Below are 20,956 nucleotides of genomic sequence, written 5' to 3' on the forward strand. Positions count from 1 at the left end.
GACAACAGTCTAGCAAATTTCTTTATACTAAAAGTTTAGCCAATCTTCATCAACTTAACACATACGCACACACATGCACAGCTCTCGCGTGCGGAAGGTAGGTCTCAGCAACAATGATTCGTCACAGGCTGGCCATTTCCTGTGGTCGATCATGAGCTGGTCCCTCCCATGCACACGAGGATAGCACATTATAATTTTATTTATCTATCTTCTAGAAGAGAGCTGCATTTCTTTACCACTTGATTTGCATATTTTAACTTTAGTGTAACACAATTAGATCTCTAGTCATTTGTAATTTGCCACCTCAAAATTATTATTATTATTATTATTATTATTATTATTATTATTATTATTATTATTATTATTATTAAACTCCTCTCGCCCCTCGCTTGAGCCGCGGCTTGAGCTGCGTGCGGCCTTGCACCTGCTCACAGGGGCCTTATTGTGTCCTGGTCTGACAAACACTTATAACCTCATCAGTTTTCATCTTTCTAGCTTTTGTCTCTTGAATTCGTTCTTATCTCTTTGTGAAGATTTCAACCACACTCTAGCACTTCTACCACTTCTTCCACATTTCAAATTTCCTTGTACTCCATACATTTTCTTCCACTTCAGCATGTATTGCATACAATTAAGAAATCTACTTGCCACGAACTTCTCATTTCAAAGAGAGCAGAGCAAGAGATTTACCGTTCTTATTTCCCATCTTAATTTTAGTAGTTTAAGGTTTTACAATTTTTTTTTCAATTTTTTTTCTTTGAGGATCCTCAATGCAGGTTTAAATTGACCTTTCAACAGATTACTAGCCTGTTTTATTGCCGTGGATCAACGCTAGAACTGCTTTTTAGTCACTTTATCCTACCAGTCACACACTCAATCACACACACTCCAGCGCTTTTTTTTTTTTTTTTTTAGGCCTCATAGCTCGGACAAACCAAAGCCGTATCTCATAGCTCGGACAAACCAAAGCCGTATCTCATAGCTCGGACAAACCAAAGCCGTATCTCATATCTCGGACAAACCAAAGCCGTATCTCATAGCTCGGACAAACCAAAGCCGTATCTCATAGCTCGGACAAACCAAAGCCGTATCTCTCGTGCACCTGTGGTTTTTTTTACGCGTTTCACGAACAACAACACAATCACACAACTTCAGGCCTTTAACTTACTTGTCCCCTGGTTCGTTGCACTGGCGGGTCCCGTCAATCCACCTCTGTCAGACAAAGTCAGACCTAAGATGCTGTCCCAGCGAAGAATTCTCTTCCCAGGACTTTCTTTTCCAGGTCCTCCAAATGGACGCTGGCTTGTCGACAATGCAGCACATCCTTCTTCGTCAGACAGATAGCGGGTATGAGGGGTCCCGGGTTTCGGCACCAAAATGTTAGAGATTTGCTCACTCCAACTTATTTTGCAAGAACCACACGGTAGACAAGCAAGTTCTTTTAGACACCTGCAGGTGGAGAGTTCACTCGTTGAAGGAATGAAGTCTAAAAACTCTCCCTCCTGCAAGGGCATATTTATTAAGAGAAACAGAGTGGGGGTAAGAGTAGGTTGAATAGGAAGCCCTTGTGCTCTAGTCAAAACATATCAGGGGATGTTTTACGACCTTGTGGAGGATGGGACAAGGTAGGTTATTTATTACCGGTTGCATTCCAACATAATCATACGATAAGGATAATCTGAAAAACCCTAACACATGCCAAAAAAATAAAGTTAAAAACACACTAGACATCGCCCGTGGTTCGATCCCGAGTAGGGTTTGAGAAGAGACGAATTCTGCGGTAGAATTGTAACTTGATGAAGTAACCACTGAGCGACACCAGTGTGAATGAATGAAGTGGAAATGGGTTGTTATTCAAGTTCTGTGGTGCATTCCCCCCAAAAAAAGTTAAGAAACAAACTGGACATCGCCCGTGGTTCGATCTCGAGTAGGGTTTGAAAAGAGACAAATTTTGCAGTAGAATTGTAAGTTGATGAAGGAACCACTGAGCTACACCAGTGCAAATGCATTTAAAGGTGTCACGTGCTGGTGCCACCTGCGACGGGACCACGCCCCCCCTGTCAGTGGAATCACCGTCACCTGCCACGGGTTCATGGACAGCGCTATATCAGCGCCGCAAGCGCAGAACCGAGTGCCAGTCTGTCCCTTGATGCTGCTTCGCTCATCAGTCCCGGAGAAACTTGACTCGCTTGACTATTCGAAACCCCCGCAGAACCGTTTGTCCTCTCCAGCCCGATCGCCGCTCCAGCGCCGGCTGTTCCCATCATCCCCTTCCAATAAAGTCCGTCGTCACGCACTTGGCTGTACTGTCCGATCCTTAACAGTACAGACTGGCCAACGCTATGCAGTCAGCGAACGACGAGACGGCATTGAGCCGACTGGAGCGAGCCGAGACCGCCATCAGCAGCCTGTCCGCCGGCATCCGGAACCTGATCGAGGTTGGTCAGCAACAACAGCTGCAGCAGCAGGAGATGGCCCAAGCCCTCCAGAGACTGTCGGTGGCTGCGTCCCCGGCTGTCACGGCACCCCAGCACCGCCCGTCTGCCGAAGCCAGGAGGCTCGAGGACGTCCTGGAGCCCCGCCTCGGCAACATCGAAAAGTTCAACGGCGATCCCAAGCACGTGAGGGCGTTTGTGACCAACTGTCGCATAATGTTCAGCCTCCAGCCCGTCACGTTTGCGTCAGAATCAGCCAAGGTCGGGTTCGTTCTAACCCACCTCACGGGCGAGGCGCGGCTATGGGGTTTGGCAGAGTATGAAAGAATGGCCCCGGCATGCGATTCCTTCGACGCCTTCGCAGAGGAATTGCTCTGCCTGTTCGACCTGGGATCCGCCGCCGAAGACGCCGCCGAGGAACTGGCGACGCTGCGTCAAGGTAGCCGATCGGTCGCGGAGTACGCCCTTAAGTTCCAGACGTTGGCCGGCAGCAGCGGATGGAACGCGCCAGCGCTCGTTAGCACATTCCTAAACGGCCTCGCCGAGTATATGAAAGACGAACTGGTGTCTTACGATCGCCCGCGAACCCTGAAGGGCGCGATGGACTTGGCGGCCCGAGTAGACCGGCGGATCCGGACGCGGCGGCGCGATCGGGAGAGGAGGTCCCCGCGGAATCCGCGTGGCCACATTCCTCCGTCTGCTGGGGACCCATCAACCACACCACCCGCCGAGCCCATGGATCTGGGAGGGGCTCGGGTTCCCTCGGAGGAGCACCGTCGACGCCTCTCGCTGGGCTTGTGTTTTTACTGTGGGGAGGGGGGCCATCGGGTGGCGGGGTGCCCGTTAAAAGGCCGGAACTCACGCGGCGTCGGGGGATCCGCGTGAGCTCAACCAGCACCGGCTCTCCCAGTCCCAGCACGCTCACGCTACAGGCACGTGTCCAGCTTGCGGCGGCCGACCAGAACGTGGCGGCCTTGGTGGATTCCGGCGCGGAGGGGAACATCATGGACTTTAGCCTGGCGCGTCAGTGGGGTGTCGGCTTCCTCCCGCTGAGCCCGTCCATTCCCGCGCGTGCCATTGATGGCCGTCTGATTGGCGAGGTGGCTTTCGTGACGGAACCGGTTAAGGTAATGCTCTCCGGCAATCACCACGAGACCATCCAGTTTTTTCTTCTTTCCCTCCCAGGACAGCAGCTCATCCTGGGGCACCCTTGGTTGCGGCAGCACAACCCGGTGCTGGACTGGGAGGTGGGGGTTGTACGGCAGTGGAGCGACCGCTGCCATCGAGTGTGCCTGAAGGCGGCCACCAGCCCACTCGGCAGAGCCCCGCCCAGGTACAGTTCCGACATCTCCAATGTCCCAGCAGTTTATCACGAACTCAAGGAGGTTTTTAGTAAAGCCAGGGCCGCTTCTCTTCCTCCACACCGGTCCTACGATTGTGCCATCGACCTGTTGCCCGGCACCTTCCCTCCCAAGGGACGCGTCTACTCCCTGTCCGCTCCTGAGCGCCGGGCTATGGAGGAATACATCCGGGAGTCCCTGGCAGCCGGTATCATACGGCCGTCCTCTTCACCTGCGGGAGCGGGGTTTTTCTTCGTGAAGAAGAAGGAGGGCACGCTCCGCCCGTGTACCGACTACCGGGGAATAAACGAGATCACCGTAAAGAACCGATACCCTCTGCCTCTTCTTTCTTCCGCCTTTGAGAGCCTTCAGGGTGCCACCATCTTCACAAAGCTGGATCTTCGCAACGCCTACCACCTGATCTGCATCCAGGAGGGAGACGAGTGGAAGACGGCTTTCAACACCCCGAGCGGACACTACGAGTACTTGGTGGTTCCGTTTGGGCTCACCAACGCCCCAGCAGTTTTCCAGTCCCTGATAAACGAAGTGTTACGAGACATGCTGGACAAATTTGTGTTTGTTTATTTGGATGACATCCTCATCTTCTCCCGCTCGCTTCCTGAGCACATCAAGCATGTTCGGGCGGTGCTGCGACGCCTCCTAGAGAATTCGCTCTACGTGAAGGCAGAGAAGTGCGAGTTCCACACCTCCTCTGTCAAATTCCTCGGCTATGTGGTGCGTGAGGGATCCATCGAAATGGACCCTGGGAAGGTGGAGGCGGTCACGTCATGGCCTGTGCCCGAGACACGCAAGCGGCTGCAACAATTCTTAGGTTTCGCGAACTTTTATCGACGTTTTATCCGTGGATACAGCACGGTGGCCGCGCCACTCACCGCCCTTACCAGCCCCACCTCCCCATACAAATGGACAGAACGGGCGGAACAGGCATTTCAGGAGCTTAAGAGGAGGTTCACATCCGCTCCCATCCTCAGAGTTCCCGATCCCGACAGACAGTTCGTGGTCGAAGTGGACGCCTCGGACGTGGGTGTCGGGGCGGTGTTGTCTCAATGTAGCCGCCAGACGATCGTCTCCACCCGTGCGCCTTCTTTTCTCGCCGTTTGTCAGCCTCAGAAAGGAACTATGACATCGGTAATCGGGAGCTCCTCGCCGTCAAGTTGGCTTTGAAGGAGTGGCGACATTGGCTGGAGGGCGCCACCACTCCGTTCATTGTCTGGACCGACCACCGCAACTTGGAGTATCTGAGATCGGCCAAGAGACTGAACGCGAGACAAGCACGGTGGGCTCTGTTCTTTGACCGGTTTGAGTTCTCTCTTTCCTACGGACCGGGTTCCCGTAACGCGAAGGCGGACGCCCTGTCGCGTTTGTTTCCTGGTGGGGAGGAGGGACAGGGTCCGCCTCCCACTATCCTCCCGAGGTCGGTTCGGGTGGCGGCTCTCACATGGGAGATCGAACGCCAAGTGGAAGCCGCATCACGCGATCAACCCGGCCCCAGCAACTGCCCGGAGGGTCGCCTGTTCGTCCCTGAAGGCCTGCGATCGGCCGTGCTGCAATGGGCGCAGGACTCACGCCTGGCCTGTCATCCCGGCGCTGCACGCACGAGGTACGTGGTGGCACAGCGTTTCTGGTGGCCCACCTGGCAAGTGGACACCAGCGATTACGTCAGAGCCTGCTCAATCTGTAACCGCTACAAGACGTCTACTCGTCCTCCGGCCGGGCTGCTTCAACCCTTGCCGGTTCCCCAGCGTCCCTGGTCTCACCTGTCAATTGACTTTGTCACAGGCCTCCCCCCCTCAGAGGGAAACACGGTGGTCCTCACGGTGGTAGACCGTTTTAGCAAGATGACGCATTTCATCCCTCTGCCTAAGCTCCCATCTGCGAGGCAGACGGCGTCCATCATGGTGCGGGAGGTGTTTCGTCACCACGGTCTTCCACAAGACATCGTGTCAGACCGAGGACCTCAATTCGCTTCCACCTTCTGGATGGAGTTCTGCCGACTCCTCGGCGCCACGGCCAGCCTCTCCTCGGGGTTTCACCCTCAGTCCAACGGTCAAGCAGAGCGCCTGAACCAGGAACTGGGCAGGGCTCTCCAATGCATGGCCGCCGGGGACCAGCGCGGGAGGGTTCAACAGCTTCCCTGGGTAGAGTATGCTCACAATTCCCTTCCCAGCTCGGCCACGGGACTTTCGCCTTTCCACTGCGTCTTCGGGTACCAGCCACCCTTGTTCGCCCACCAGGAGCGTGGTGCGGCGTGCCCGTCGGCCCAGGCTTGTGTCCGCCGTTGTCATCGTGCCTGGGCGAGGGGCCGGGTCACTCTTCTCCGCTCTGTTTCAGGCTACGCCCGCCAGGCGAACAAGCACCGGACGCCGGCTCCGGAGTACAGAGTGGGGCAGCGTGTGTGGCTCTCGACGCGGGATTTGCCGCTGCGAGCGGGATCCCGCAAACTGGCGCCCCGCTTTGTTGGACCGTTCCCTATCCAGAAGGTGATTGGCCCGGCCGCAGTCCGTCTGCTCCTTCCAGACTCCATGAAGGTTCATCCCACGTTCCACGTGTCCCGTGTGCGGCCCATCCATGAGAGCGCGTTGGCGCCGGCGCCCGTTCCGCCGCCGCCGCCCCAGCTCGTCGATGGGGGCCCGGCTTACGCTGTCCGCTCCCTGCTCCGATCGCGGCGGCGTGGTCGGGGCCTACAATATCTCGTGGACTGGGAGGGTTATGACGACGCGCACCGCTCCTGGGTTCCGAGCCGCTGGATACTCGACCGTTCGCTCATCACGGAGTTCCATCGCTGTCATCCGGACCAACCGAGGAGGGACGAGGGGACCAGGGGTGAGGGTCTGGGGAGGTCTTGCCCACCGGTACCGGGGTCTTCTGCCCCCGCGCCCGTCGAGCCTGCGTCTGGCGAGGTGTCGGACGTTTCAGCGGTGTGCTGACCCCTCCACCTGGCCGCCCGGGGTATTGCCTTCCTTTTTTTTTTTTTTTGTTGTTGTTGTTTTGTTGTTTTCGGTTCCTGGAGACGTCGGGAGCCGTCCCTTGTGGGGGGGGTTCTGTCACGTGCTGGTGCCACCTGCGACGGGACCACGCCCCCCCTGTCAGTGGAATCACCGTCACCTGCCACGGGTTCATGGACAGCGCTATATCAGCGCCGCAAGCGCAGAACCGAGTGCCAGTCTGTCCCTTGATGCTGCTTCGCTCATCAGTCCCGGAGAAACTTGACTCGCTTGACTATTCGAAACCCCCGCAGAACCGTTTGTACTCTCCAGCCCGATCGCCGCTCCAGCGCCGGCTGTTCCCATCATCCCCTTCCAATAAAGTCCGTCGTCACGCACTTGGCTGTACTGTCCGATCCTTAACAAAAGGGAATGGGTTATTATTTAAATTTAGTTATTTGTTGGATGCCAAAATACCGTATTTGCCGGTGTACAGGTCAACTCGGTGTATAAGTCGAGCCCCTAAAATTCGACGGAAATTTACGATTTTATGATATATCCTTTGTATAAGTCGAGCTCAATTGTTGCATTATATTAAACTTCATATGCGAAATTTATTGACGAAATGTGTTCAAATTCCGGGAGGCCGTGCGCATGCGGCTGTTTATAAGCACCACGGAGGAGATCGCGGAGCCTCATTCGACTTCCAGTGGCCGGCGAGCTCGCGCACGCCGCCCGGCACCAACGGGAGGCCGGAAATAGCTCCAAGCCGAGCGGATCGGCACTTTATAAGCACCGCGGAGGAGATCGCGGAGCCTCATTCGACTTCCAGCGGCCGGCGAGCTCGCGCACCCGCCCGGCACATCCGGGACGCCGTGCGCACGCGCCAAGTGGCCGAAAATAGCCCCCGCCGAGCGGATCGGCTGTTTATAAGCACCGCGGAGGAGATTGCTGAGCCTCATTCGACTTCCAGCGGGCCGCGCACTCGCGCACGCCGCCCGGCACATCCGGGAGGCCGTGCGCACGCGCCGAGTGACCGAGAATAGCCCCCGCCGAGCGGATCGGCTGTTTATAAGCACCGCGGAGGAGATCGCTGAGCCTCATTCGACTTCCAGCGGGCAGCGCACTCGCGCACGCCGCCCGGTTCAAATTTTCTAAGTGCAACGCACAATGAGATGCATGAGAAACGGCCTTGGTTACCATCACATTTGAAGCGATGAATACGAAGTTAAATTTTATGACTCGGTGTATAAGTCGAGGTCGATTTTTTTCGGTCGATTTTGGATCGAAAAAGGTCGACCAATACACCGGCAAATACGGTAGTTAAAAAACACACTTGACATCACCCGTGGTTCAATCCCGTTAGGGATTGAGAAGAGACGGATTCTGCAGTAGAATTGCAACTTGACAAAGTAACTGCTGAGCTACACCAGTGAAAATGCATGAAGTGGAAATGAGTTATTTAAATTTTGTTCTTTGTTGCATGCCAAAAAAGTTAAATAAAACACTGGACATTGCCCGAGTAGAGTTTGAGAAGAGACGAGTTCTGCAGTAGAATTGTAACTTGACGAAGTGGAAATGGGCTATTCAAGTTTAGTTCTTTGGTGCATGCCAAAAACTAAGTTTAAAACATACGGGATATTGCCCGCGGTTCGATTCCGAGTAGGGTTTGAATTGAGTTCTGCAGTGGAATTGTAATTTGATGAAGTAACCACTGAGCTACACCAGTGTATATGCATGAAGTGGAAATAAGTTATTATTTAAATTTAGTTCTTTGATGCATGCCAACACACTGGACATCACCAGTGGTTCGAGCCCCGGTAGGGTTTGCGAAGAGAGGAATTCTGCAATAGAATTATAACTTGACAATGTAACCACTAAGCTACACTAGTGTAAATGCATGAAGTGGAAATGGGTTATTATTCAAATTTAGTTCTTTGGTGCATTCCAAAAAATAAAGATAAAAAACACACTCAACATCGCCCGTGGTTCGATCCCGGGTAGGGTTTGTGAAGAGACGAAATCCGCAGTAGAACAGGTACTGGACGATGTAACAACTGAGCTATATTGCAGATGCATGTAAAAGGACATGTGTTATTATTTAAATTTAGTTATTTATTGCATAAGTTAAAAACACACTGGTTATCGCCCGTGGTTCGAGCCCGGGTAGGGTGTGAGAAGAGACGAATTGCAGTAGAAAGTAACCAAAGTAACCACTGAGCTACACCAGTGAAAATGGTACCTGAAGTGGAAATGGGTTATTCAAGTTTAGTTCTTTGGTGCATGCCAAAAAATAAAGTTAAAAACACACTAGACATCGCCCGTGGTTCGATCCCGAGTAGGGTTTGAGAAGAGACGAATTCTGCGGTAGAATTGTAACTTGATGAAGTAACCACTGAGCGACACCAGTGTGAATGAATGAAGTGGAAATGGGTTGTTATTCAAGTTCTGTGGTGCATTCCAAAAAAAAAAGTTAAGAAACAAACTGGACATCGCCCGTGGTTTGATCTCAAGTAGGGTTTGAAAAGAGACAAATTTTGCAGTAGAATTGTAAATTGATGAAGGAACCACTGAGCTACACCAGTGCAGATGCATTTAAAGGGAATGGGTTATTATTTAAATTTAGTTATTTGTTGCATGCCAAAATAGTTAAAAAACACACTTGACATCACCCGTGGTTCAATCCCGTTAGGGATTGAGAAGAGACGGATTCTGCAGTAGAATTGCAACTGAGCTACACCAGTGAAAATGCATGAAGTGGAAATGAGTTATTTAAATTTTGTTCTTTGTTGCATGCCAAAAAAGTTAAATAAAACACTGGACATCGCCCGAGTAGAGTTTGAGAAGAGACGAGTTCTGCAGTAGAATTGTAACTTGACGAAGTGGAAATGGGCTACACTAGTGCAAATGCTTAATGTGGAAAGTGGGGTTTTATTCAAGTATAATTATTTGTTGAAATGGAAATAAGTTATTATTTGAATTTAGTTCTTTGTTGCATGCCAAAGAAAGTTAAATAACACACTGGACATCACCCGTGGTTTGAGCCCGGGTAGGGTTTGAGAAGAGACAAATTCTGCAGTAGAATTGTAACATGACGAAGTAACCACTGAGCTACACCAGTGTAAATAGTACATGAAGTGGAGATGGGTAATCATTCAAGTTTAGTTCTTTGGTGCATTCCAATAAAGTTAAAAAAGACACTGGACATCACCCGTGGTACGAGCCCGGGTAGGGTTTGAGAAGAGACGAATTCTGCAGTAGAATTGTAACTTGACAAATTAGCCACTGAGCTACACCAGTGCAAATGCATGAAGTGGAAATGGGTTGTTATTCAAGTTTAGTTCTTTCGTGCATTCCAAAAAATAAAGTTAAGAAACAAACTGGACATCACCCGTGGTTCGATCTCGGGTAGGGTTTGAAAAGAGACAAATGTTGCAGTAGAATTGTAAGTTGATGAAATAACCACTGAGCTACACCAGTGCAAATGCATTTAATGGAAATGGGTTATAATTTAAGTTTAGTTCTTTGTTGCATGCCATTTACCCCCCCAAATAAAATAAAGAAACAACAACAACGGGACTGCCGATTAGTGTACTTAGCTGCTTTGAGATTTGACCACTCATACGTAAGAAGTCTGCCACTTATAACAACACTAGAGGTCATCACCCATATTTACAGCTTTTATTGATTGCTTTGACCTGTTTGAAGAAACTGGGAACCTCTCAGTCTTCATCATCACCATCTCAACAGAGCAGAAGACACCTCATGCAAATGTGTTAACCCATTCTCATTAGATTGACACTTTCCCTGCCCTTTTGCAAAACAGTTCATACAGATGCCATTCAAGAAGTCCAATTGTTTCAGAAACCATATGCTCCAAGCTCTTAGAAACAGCCTGATCAGTATGCAATCACTGACACCAGTTGACAAAACATTTCAATTTGCAGTCTTCAGAACTGTGTTGTTCTTTGCGAGCAAGGATAGAGGACGTTGAAGGCAGATGAGAGTAACAACATCACAGCGAAGATGTTTTGGATCCGAATTTAAAGGGAATGAGAGTAGACACTTTGATTGACCATGATCAAATTCGCTTTTGATCACTCCCACAGCAGCGCAGACTCACAGACCTGCCAACCTGCATTAGTCTGTGAAGCCAACCAGTCTGTCTATCTCCGTGCAGCGTTACACTTGATCCTTGCAGGATTTATGCCATTCATGAAAACTGAGCCCTTAAAATGTTGATCTAAATGTGCTGTGACTGATTTTTCCTTCATGACTGACAGAAGGGACAACAAAAATATGCAGATTGTAAAAGAAATTAAGAGCATCATAAGAAAGAGGGTTGTTGCTTGTATGAGTCTTGTCTGTCTCATTGCCCTTCTTAACTATGTGCTTGTGAGAGGAAGCCACCTCACTTCCCTAACAGCTGCTGGAAAAACTTGCGCACTGCTCCAGTGTGTCATCAGTTGTGAGATTGCTGTTTATTAATGCAGAAGTCAAAATTTATGTTGCATAAGCAGTTCAGAAAATTGATGAATGAATGGATAAAAAGTCAAGGTGCCCTGATGATTGAAAATGATTGAGTGAAAAGACCGGACATGAAACTGTAATGAAAATGCATAAGGTGAGGGGGGCAGGCGTGAGCCCCACTTGCTTGTCCCTTCTATTCTTCAATGAACTTTGAAAAGATGTTTGTATATACATATTTTTTTTCCGGTCAACATGAAGAATAAGTACCTAAAGGTGTTTTAAAATTCCAATTGCAAACTTTAAAACTCATGTTACCATACATTTAAAGAAAATCTGTCGTCTTTTTGTCTGCATGAAATATTTTCAAGCAACTACGTTTTTCATATTATCAAAATAAGTAAGATGATCAATGAAGTATCATTTCGACTGCATGAGTACAAATTGCTAAATTGCAAGTTCAGAAAAAATGCATTCACTCCATTTTCTCATCATTGTAGAAATGTGAAGTGCTTTTTTTTTAGCCAAACAATAATTACAAGGTGCTTTTTTTGGTTCACAGACAGGATTTGTATAACTAACAGATAGAATGTGTGCTTCAAAAGCTGCAAATCTCACTCCACATCACTGAGCGATATACATTTTTAATTTATGGTCTCTCTGTTTGACTACCTTTGGACGTGTGAATACGTATGGGGAGGGAGCAGGAGCTGCAGAATGCAGGCTGTTGAAGCCAGTCCAATTATTGTATTGGCAAAGGCACTAAAAACTACAGATGGCTCTGTCATCACCGAACACAATACGGCAAAAGTCCTTGACAGAAGTCAACATGCTACCAAGTAACACATGAATTAGTGTAGAGTCACCCATAAATATGTGAACGATCACACATACGCACACACGCACGCACGCACGCACCCACCCACACAAACACACACACACAAACACACACACACACACACACACACACACACACACACACACACACACACACACACACACACACACACACACACACACACACACACAGAGTCCACATCAAATTGGGCAGGAGATTAAATGCCTCATCAAATCTACTTTGGTTCCTGATCCTTTCTACTCTGTCATGCCCTATTTACAAACTCCAAATGGATGTGTGCGGATGTTTGTATGTGACATGGACTGTGTTCACAGATTAGTTCATGCACAGCTGTAAATAATCAGTAAGTATACCAGTAAAAGAAGGATGTTCATCTTTTCTAAAATGAGGCAACTAACCACAGCAATGCTTTATAAATTTTCCACATCGTGCTATATAGCACATGCAAAAATATATTTTTCCTCCTTAAATCACGCTTTTTTTAGCAGCATTTTTATGCTGCGGAAAAGCATTTTTAATCAGTCATTGATGACAAATATGTTATATCTAAGCACTTCAATATAATACGACATTATTATTCTATGTATACATTAAGTGTCTTTGCCCAAGTACCTTTGAGTCACTGAAAGGAATTGAGGTGGTTTATCATATACGTTTGGACCAAATTGTAATCACATTGTAGCTATGGCAGAACAGATGACTGACTTCTTCTTCAAATGCAAAATCGCTTTTACAACACAAATACTCACGAATTGCCCAGTTTATAACCTTAGGTGCCCAGCTGCAGAGAGTAGTAACCAATGATACAAACCCAGAGAACATTCTTTCCTGCTTTTGCATGAGCCGGATATCGCGACAGGACGCGGCTTATGCTTAACTGATAATAAAACTAATAATCAGAAAGGAACATTCCGAGAAATTAAGATACCTAAAGTGTGTAAAAGAAGTCATAAAGGTCAAGTGGTCATTTTTATTCCAAATCAAATGTTTAATGTTTAGTTTGACAATAAACTTTGTGTGGCAATAAACAGGATGCAGCCTTATTTGGAAGAATTGTTCATTACCTGCCAAACTGCGGCGTTGATTTGAGTTTACTGACACCATATAGAGCTCTTCGGTCTTTTTTTCCCCTCACAACAATCAATACCACTGCACTCAATATTCACTACAAAACATAATAAATGTTGCAAACTATTTTTACAGAAACATGAAACTCATATTGAGGAATTACACAGTTAATGCCAACCCAACAATAACTAATACCGTATTTTCCGCACTACAAGGTGCAGACTCAAATCCGTCTAGGTCCTCATCTTCTGTATCCAAATTAAACAGTTGCGCAAGTTCACCATTAAACATGCTAAATTCCCTCTCCTCATTATCTCGTCGTTGTCACGTTGCTCTTCTGCAATGATCCTGGCTTTCCAGAAAGCTCTAATTGTGCCTCGTAAGCATGTCTCTTTGTTTATGCCATTTTAGAGGGTCCTAATACTGTTTTTTTTTTGTTTTGTTTTTTTGCACAAACGGTCATATTTATTTATCAATGGCGGTGGAGGTACGTACTGTACATGTTATGTACAGCCCTCTGATTGGTTTACCTCCCCAATCTACATAAGACGTAATGTCCTCTGATTGGTTCGTCAGGTCTATATATTACGCCGGTATATTACGTCTCTGTGTGTCAGAAGCCACACAAAACAACTTCACAAATTTTCACAAATGATAAATGAGTATTTATTTATCAATGGTGGCGGAAGTACGTAGTCTACGCGTTACGTACAGTCCTCTGATTGATTATCCACCCCGATCTACGTAAAACGTTTATCGGGTCTACATATTTGTTTGTTTGTTTATTTCGAACATTTAAAGAAATACAAGAAAAGAAAGTAAAAAATACTGAAAATAATAACTCCATAGTACAATAGAGAAGAAAGAAAAGAAAAAAACATTGCGTTATAAATTTTCACTTTATCATAAAAATCTTATTTGTTCAAAAGGGAGTAGAAGGAAGCCTAGGCTTATCTAGCTCTACCCCTTGTAACCACGTTTGCTTGATAACGTCAAGATTTGTCCATTTTCAGATACGTTAAAGATATACATATATATATATATACATATACACACACATACACTCACATACATACATACATATAGATATTATACATACACACACTTATACATACATACACCTCCTTTAGATAAACACAAAAGCAGTTTAAACACCTCACAGCATGCTACGGTATCCCATCAGTATTTTGCCTTTATACATTTTTTTAAACTGAGGTAAAGAACTACAATTCTTTAGTTCGTCACTGCTGGCGTTCCATAATTCCACACCTTTAGCTGTTATACAATGCAACTTTAAAGTTGTTCTCACCAAATCTCTTTTAAACATAAGTGTTCCTCTTAAATAATAGGTACTTTCCCTCCACTCAAACAACCTCTGGATACTGTTTGGTAATTGATTATTTTTTATTTTGAACATGAGTTGGTTGGTTTTAAAATCGACTAGATCATTGTATTTAAGTGCATTCAGTTTTACAAAAAGAGGGTTAGATGGTTCTCTGTAATCAACATTATTTACAAGTCGTATAGCTTTTTTTTGTAGAATGTAGATTGGATCTGTGTTTGTTTTGTATGTGTTGCCCCACACCTCCACACAGTACATAATGAATGGGAGTATGAAGGAGCAGTACAAGGAATATAATGATGTTTGGTTTATAAGATCTTTTACTTTATACAATACTGCCAGTGATTTTGAGATCTTTGATTTGATATACATTATATGTGGTTTCCAACTTAATTTTTTAGCACTCCAAGAAATTTTACTTCATTCACTATTTCTATATTATTTATTGTAAGAATTTTGTCTGTGTTTGTCGGACGGTTTCCAAATATAATATACCTTGTTTTACTTAAATTCAATGTAAGTTTATTTGTGTCAAACCAACTCTGTAATTTTTCCATTTCAATACCCACAGTATCCAGTAGTTGGTCCAGGTCGTCCCCACTACAGAGCAGATTCGTGTCATCTGCAAAAACTACGGCCTTGAGTAACCTGGAGACCTTGCACATATCATTAACATACAAAATAAATAACAAGGGGCCTAATATTGAGCCCTGAGGAACCCCACACTTTACCTGCTTTAGATTTGAAGTCCATTAATTGCACATATTGATTCCTGTTTGATAAATAACTGTTTAACCAAGTGAGTGGCATACCTTGTATGTAAAGGGAAATGTGCTTTCGGCAGTTTGCAAACATATTTTTAAGGTTGTGTTAAACTTATAATCATATTAATATAATACCTAGTATTGGAGTGCTCGTGTGGATTGGTGGGTGGTGAAGAATGTGCAGGCAAACTGCATGAACTTGTTTTCTTGGAAGTGTTGTGTATAGGCCCAGACAGGGAGTACCGGACGAGAACATCTCAAGGTCGTTGAGGAACGAGAACAACAGCACGTCTATGTTGCCCAGCTTCGCGGGGAAATCCAACCACCTGACCTCAGCGATAACGCCGACACGGGGAGGAGATGGCCATCGACCAATCATCTCACAATATTTTGCATGCTTTAATATTCATATTGTGTTTCTTTAAAACTGGGCAACCCGGAAGAATGTGTCGTCTTTTGGTGGTCACAAAAACGCACGAGTTTTAGTGTGAGGGACCCGGGACCCAGGCCTGTATTAGTGCGCTTTGTCAGGAATAAACAATTGGTAAATTTGGTCTGATTGATCTACTGGTCTTCTCTTTGACAGAACGAACTCGCAAAATTGTTAGGTGCGCCAGTGTGTGGATTAGGACATAGCAATTTATGTGTTAAGTGTTGATCGCAATTTGGAGTCAGATCAATAACTAGAATCCGTAACCTAACATATGCCATATCTCTCAAGTTTTGTTAACAGTATTATATGTAACATATTACTCCTGTATATTACAGAACTCACGCAAAACAACTTTACAGATTTTGGAATTTGGTCCACACAAAAGGTACCGCACCTTCATTCTTTGCGAAAATTTAAGGCTTTTACATGCGCCTTATGGTGCGGAAAATACAGTACTTGAATTTCAAGCTCTTACAGTAAATACACTTGAGTGCCCCCATAATCTGATAAAGTCTCATTCCCTGCTTTTGCACAGAGCATCAAATGAACCATGACATGAGTACTATGTCAGAAACAGAGACAGGGCGACCAAATGCAGCACGAACCTTTATTGAACAGGAGAAAGGGTAAGTGGAACGCCGGACTGCTGGTCTGGCTGAGCAGAAGAGCGCAGCGCTTAGTCGGAGTCCGAAGCAGGCAGGTCAAGGCAGGCGGCGATCAGAACGTGGTCAAGTACAGGCGAGTTGTCAGGACAGGCAGCGAGCAAAGCGAGTCGGTTCAGAACACAAGTGAAGTCGACAACGGGAATCGTTCGGTCTGCAGACGTGGCAAAGACATTAGTTTCTTTTTTGTAGGCTTATTAAGCCTGTAAGCTACTTGTAGGGGAGGCCGCAAATGGATCCTTGCTAGGCGGGTGCTCTTGGCTCTCTTCCAGCAAGCGGCCACCCAGTGGCCCTCACCCCCGCAGTATAAGCATAGCCTAGCTCTGAGGCGTCTATGACGCTCCTCTGGCAAGAGTGAGGTGCGTCCAATCTCCATCGGCTCTGGCCAGCTGGGCTGGGTGGAAGGAGTGTTCATGTTGTGCTGGCTGACTTGGACGGGATCCTGGGCGGGCGACCGAGGTGTCGGGCTGGTGTCACGGCAGCAGGAGGGCGGAGTCGACTTCACCTTCTCGCGCCGTCTTGACCGGATCCGCCGATCTACCCATGCGGCCAGGTCCTTGGCATCTTCAAGGGTCTGAGGGCGCTCGTAGAAAACCATCTCATCCTTGATGTAATCCGCGAGTCCGTGGAGGAAGGTGCCGATGAGAGCCGGGGTGTTCCAGTCGCTTCCTCAGAGGCATCTTCCAAGACTGAACCCAAGTCGAACGCGCGCAGGATTTCAGCTGCGAAGGCGTCGAATGACGACCAGGCAGGTCCCTGCCGCTCATATTCCGCTGTTCCCCACAACCACACCTTGCCCGTAAGGTGAGTGAGTACACTGACAATAACCCTAACCCTAACTGACAACTACAGGCTAAGTTCACAGAGTTTAAATAGAGCAGACCCAGCGAGCTGTAGCAGGTGCTGGTAATCATCTTGATTGGGGTTATGGCTGGAAGTCAGGTGACGCAGGAACGTGACACACTAAGCTTTCGTTACGGCAGGGGTCTCAAACTCCAGTCCTCGGGGGCGGCATTCCTACATGTTTTCCAAGTTTCCCTCGTTAAACACACTTGATTCAATTATCAGGCTCCTGCAGAACGTGAGGATGAACTGATCATTTGAATCAGGTGTGTTTAACAAGGGAAACTTGGAAAACATGTAGGAATGCAGCCCCCGATGACTGGAGTTTGAGACCCCTGCGTTACGGTAAGTCAGGGGGACCACCGTGTCCAGACTGCATGTTATATCCCTCAAATTGCAGAAAGGACATTACAGCTCTATTACCTACGCTTGCCTCATTGTAAAAAATACGACACATTAAATTAAATCATACTGCTCTTATTGGTTATCTATAAATAGTCTAAACTATGAAATGCAAATTGTAAAGACAGCGCAGATGTACATACAGTGCACATCCACAATAAGCTTAGGATACTGCACCAAATAAACCAAGAGAAACACTAAATAATTCATGACCAACTCCACAGTACTCAACGATGGATTTTATTTTACACGTTTTTACTGATGGAGCAGAAGTGACACACTGCAATGCAGTTGCTTTGCTCCCTCTTTCAATGCAAGCAAACAACAAACTAAAAAATTGAAATGCTTAATAGAGCTCCAATGGTTATTCAGTTAATTGACAACAAATCAATTATCAAATGAATCGATTGCCATTTTGGATCATTGATTTATCATTATTAGTCTCAGTTTGACTAAGAATTGTCCAATTTTTTAATCCCATCCTCTCGAATCTCAACAGTAAACATCATATTTCTGTAGTCTGCATGTAAGCAGATGTACCTCTGTGATGAATCCAAATGAAACATTTGCTTTTATTTTGGGGGGAAAAATCGGCTTTCCCCCTTTGTTTCCAACATATTATCATAACATAATAATGTAAATTAACACAAATCATTTTACAGTCAATGGCCTGAGTGATTATTAGACAATAGACAATTGCTGAAAGGCCATTCATTTCATCGCTGTTGTTTGCAGACTCACGGTCATTGTTTCACACCACTGACTCCCAGTCTCGTTTCTATTCGGCCACGAATAGCTCCATTGGGTACTGATTGACATGGAAGTTAGCAGCTGAAAATACACTCATTGGTAGCAAACCTAACAAAATTATATACAGTCAAACCTCGGTTTTCGAACGTACCGGTTCTCGAACAAATCAGAATTCGAACAAAAAAATTCGAGATTTTTTTGCTTCGGTTGTCGAACAGAATTCGGAGGTCGAACCTCGCGAGATGAGCCGGGAGGACCCGAGAAAACCCGACCGCGCGGCCCGGATGCTGACTGACTCCGTTGTTATTCTATTTTCGTTACTTTGAGGATTGTATTAACCCCTAATCATGCCTTCAAAGAAAGTAGGTGGGAGCAGTAAAGCCATCCTAAAACACAAAGACGCTCTTAAAGCAATGCGCCAGTGAGCGCCCGGCGCCCTGCGTTTGCGCCATTGGACCAAATTCAGCTCCCTGCGCACTGAGGTCCACTTAAATTTTGGAAAGTACATCAGGACTTTAAAAATATTTTCTAAATTTTAGCGACGGCTCTGTCACAATAATGCGACCAGTGCGGTGCAGTTGCGCGGTCGGCGACGCGCTACGGTTATTTCTGATGACAAAACTTAAAAAAAAAAAAAAAATGACAATATGTATATCATACATAATTCGAAACCGCGAGCAAAATTTCAATTTCTTAACGTCAAACAGCCTGTGAAACTGATAGTACTCCAACTTTGCCGTTTAGTCAGCCACCCGTACAGAGACAAATGTGACATGCATGCAACGCGCAGCCACACCGGACACTTATGCCCGTAGTCTCGGGAAGCCCATAGACAACAGCACATCCAGGTTGGAGCCGCATTTCACGGAGACCGATTGGTTCTGCCGGAGTCACTTTACTGTAGAGCTCCTCTCTGGCTGCCATGGTCCAGCGGGTCTGTTAGAGATTTGCTCACTCCAACTTATTTTGCAAGAACCAAACAGGAGACAAGCAAGTTCTTTTAGACACCTGCAGGTGGAGAGTCCATTCGTCGCTGTCTGAACAGCGATTATCGAATGAAGTCTGACTCAGGCCTCGTGCAGGAGCATTTTTATTGAGAGAAACAGAGTGGGGGTTGAGAGTGGGGGTCAGAGTAGACAAATGGCCGAAGCCCCTGGTTGATCAAAGCACAGCAGGGGGTCCTTCACGATGTTGTGTGAACAAAACAACTTTGATTGCTTCCTCTGCAGCTAGTCAATCAGTTCAAAAGATCTTAGCACTTTGTTCTACTACTTTTGTTAAGACAGGACAGGCGAGTTTAATTATTACAGATTACATTCCAACATAATCCTACGATAAAGATAACCTGGAAAACCCTAACATCTCCCTCCTGTTTTATCATATGATTATGTCACCCCAAACAACAAAGACAAGTAAGAAAGAAAAACATATATATATGTATAATGAAGAAAGAAGAATAGTAAAAATAAAAACAACAAACAATGATAGCAACACTTTCCAGTGAAAGTGAGGCATTACCTCAACACCCCAGATCAAACTTATTGTGTAAGCGAAAAACCTGCTGGCCAGATGTTATTAGCAGGAAAATTCTTACACGGCCCCGTTGCCACAGGCGACCAGAATGCTAAAAATAAAAAGAAAAACACAGAAACAGTACATCATTGTATCCATCACTTGTGAAGCATTTTCGATGGTCAAATCAACAAGTTTCCGTAATACATGCTCAACAGAACAGCATCTATGCAATCCACGTCTCATTATCATTATCACATCCGTCACGTCTAAGAAGTTGTATATGTGCTCGCGTTTTCGTCAGCTGCTGATGTTCTAGTCTGTAGCTGAGGTCTGTCACACACACTGGCGCACACACTCGTGTCCAGTTGGCAGGCAGCATCGGACAACTCTCGTGACCACAAAACCATGATCCGTACTGAACAGGCACGTGCACTCATAGGATGCAGGTGAGGCAGTGCCTCTGAACTTCTGGATGAAGTAGGTCCCGTCCGATGGTGCAGCCATGTTGGTAGTAGAGCCCTTACACCTTCAAAACGGCTCTCTCATCCTGGCACACAGCGGTGATGTCCAAAGCTCCCATCCAGTTTCCTCCTGGAGAGCAGTCGTCGTTAGCGCATTTGTGGGTCCTGCAACCTTGGATGCAACATGCGTAGTCAGCAAGACTTGGAATGGTCCCTTCCGTCGTGGCTGGCCCAGTTCCTTCTTTTGATGACCTTGGTGTAGACCCAGTCTCCTGGATTGATGGGGTTGTCGACCTATGAGGAGGAAAGATCAAGCGGCAGTAAATTTGTCTTTGACACAGTTTGAGCGTCCTGATCATATAATCTGCCAAGGACTGCTCTTCATCTGTTGTTTGCAACTCTCGTAGTCAATTGTAGTGCCCATTTAACTGGCAAATAGGAGTGTTTGCGGGAAGAGTTTGAACACTTCCTAATGATTCCCTTTAACCAAAGACTATTTATGACAGGGGCGTTCCCATTTATTGCCTCCTGGTGTAAAAGAGATTGTCTTATCCATGCCTTCTTTCTCCTCACACGCTCGCACCCACACAGGGTGTGAACACACACACACACACACACACACACATCTGCACGCACACATACACAAAACGGCATACAAAGTTCAGACGAA

The 20,956-nt window shown here is 46.7% G+C and overlaps 1 pseudogene; it reads right to left on the bottom strand.

Annotated features, from left to right (window-relative positions):
- The window catches only part of LOC125971955 (ubiquitin-associated and SH3 domain-containing protein B-like), a 31,563-nt pseudogene extending 12,329 nt beyond the window's left edge, over window positions 1-19,234 (bottom strand).
- Window positions 19,235-20,956: the final 1,722 nt, after the last annotated feature.

The sequence above is a fragment of the Syngnathus scovelli genome, chromosome 7 (assembly GCF_024217435.2).
Source record: "Syngnathus scovelli strain Florida chromosome 7, RoL_Ssco_1.2, whole genome shotgun sequence".
NCBI lineage: Eukaryota > Metazoa > Chordata > Actinopteri > Syngnathiformes > Syngnathidae > Syngnathus > Syngnathus scovelli.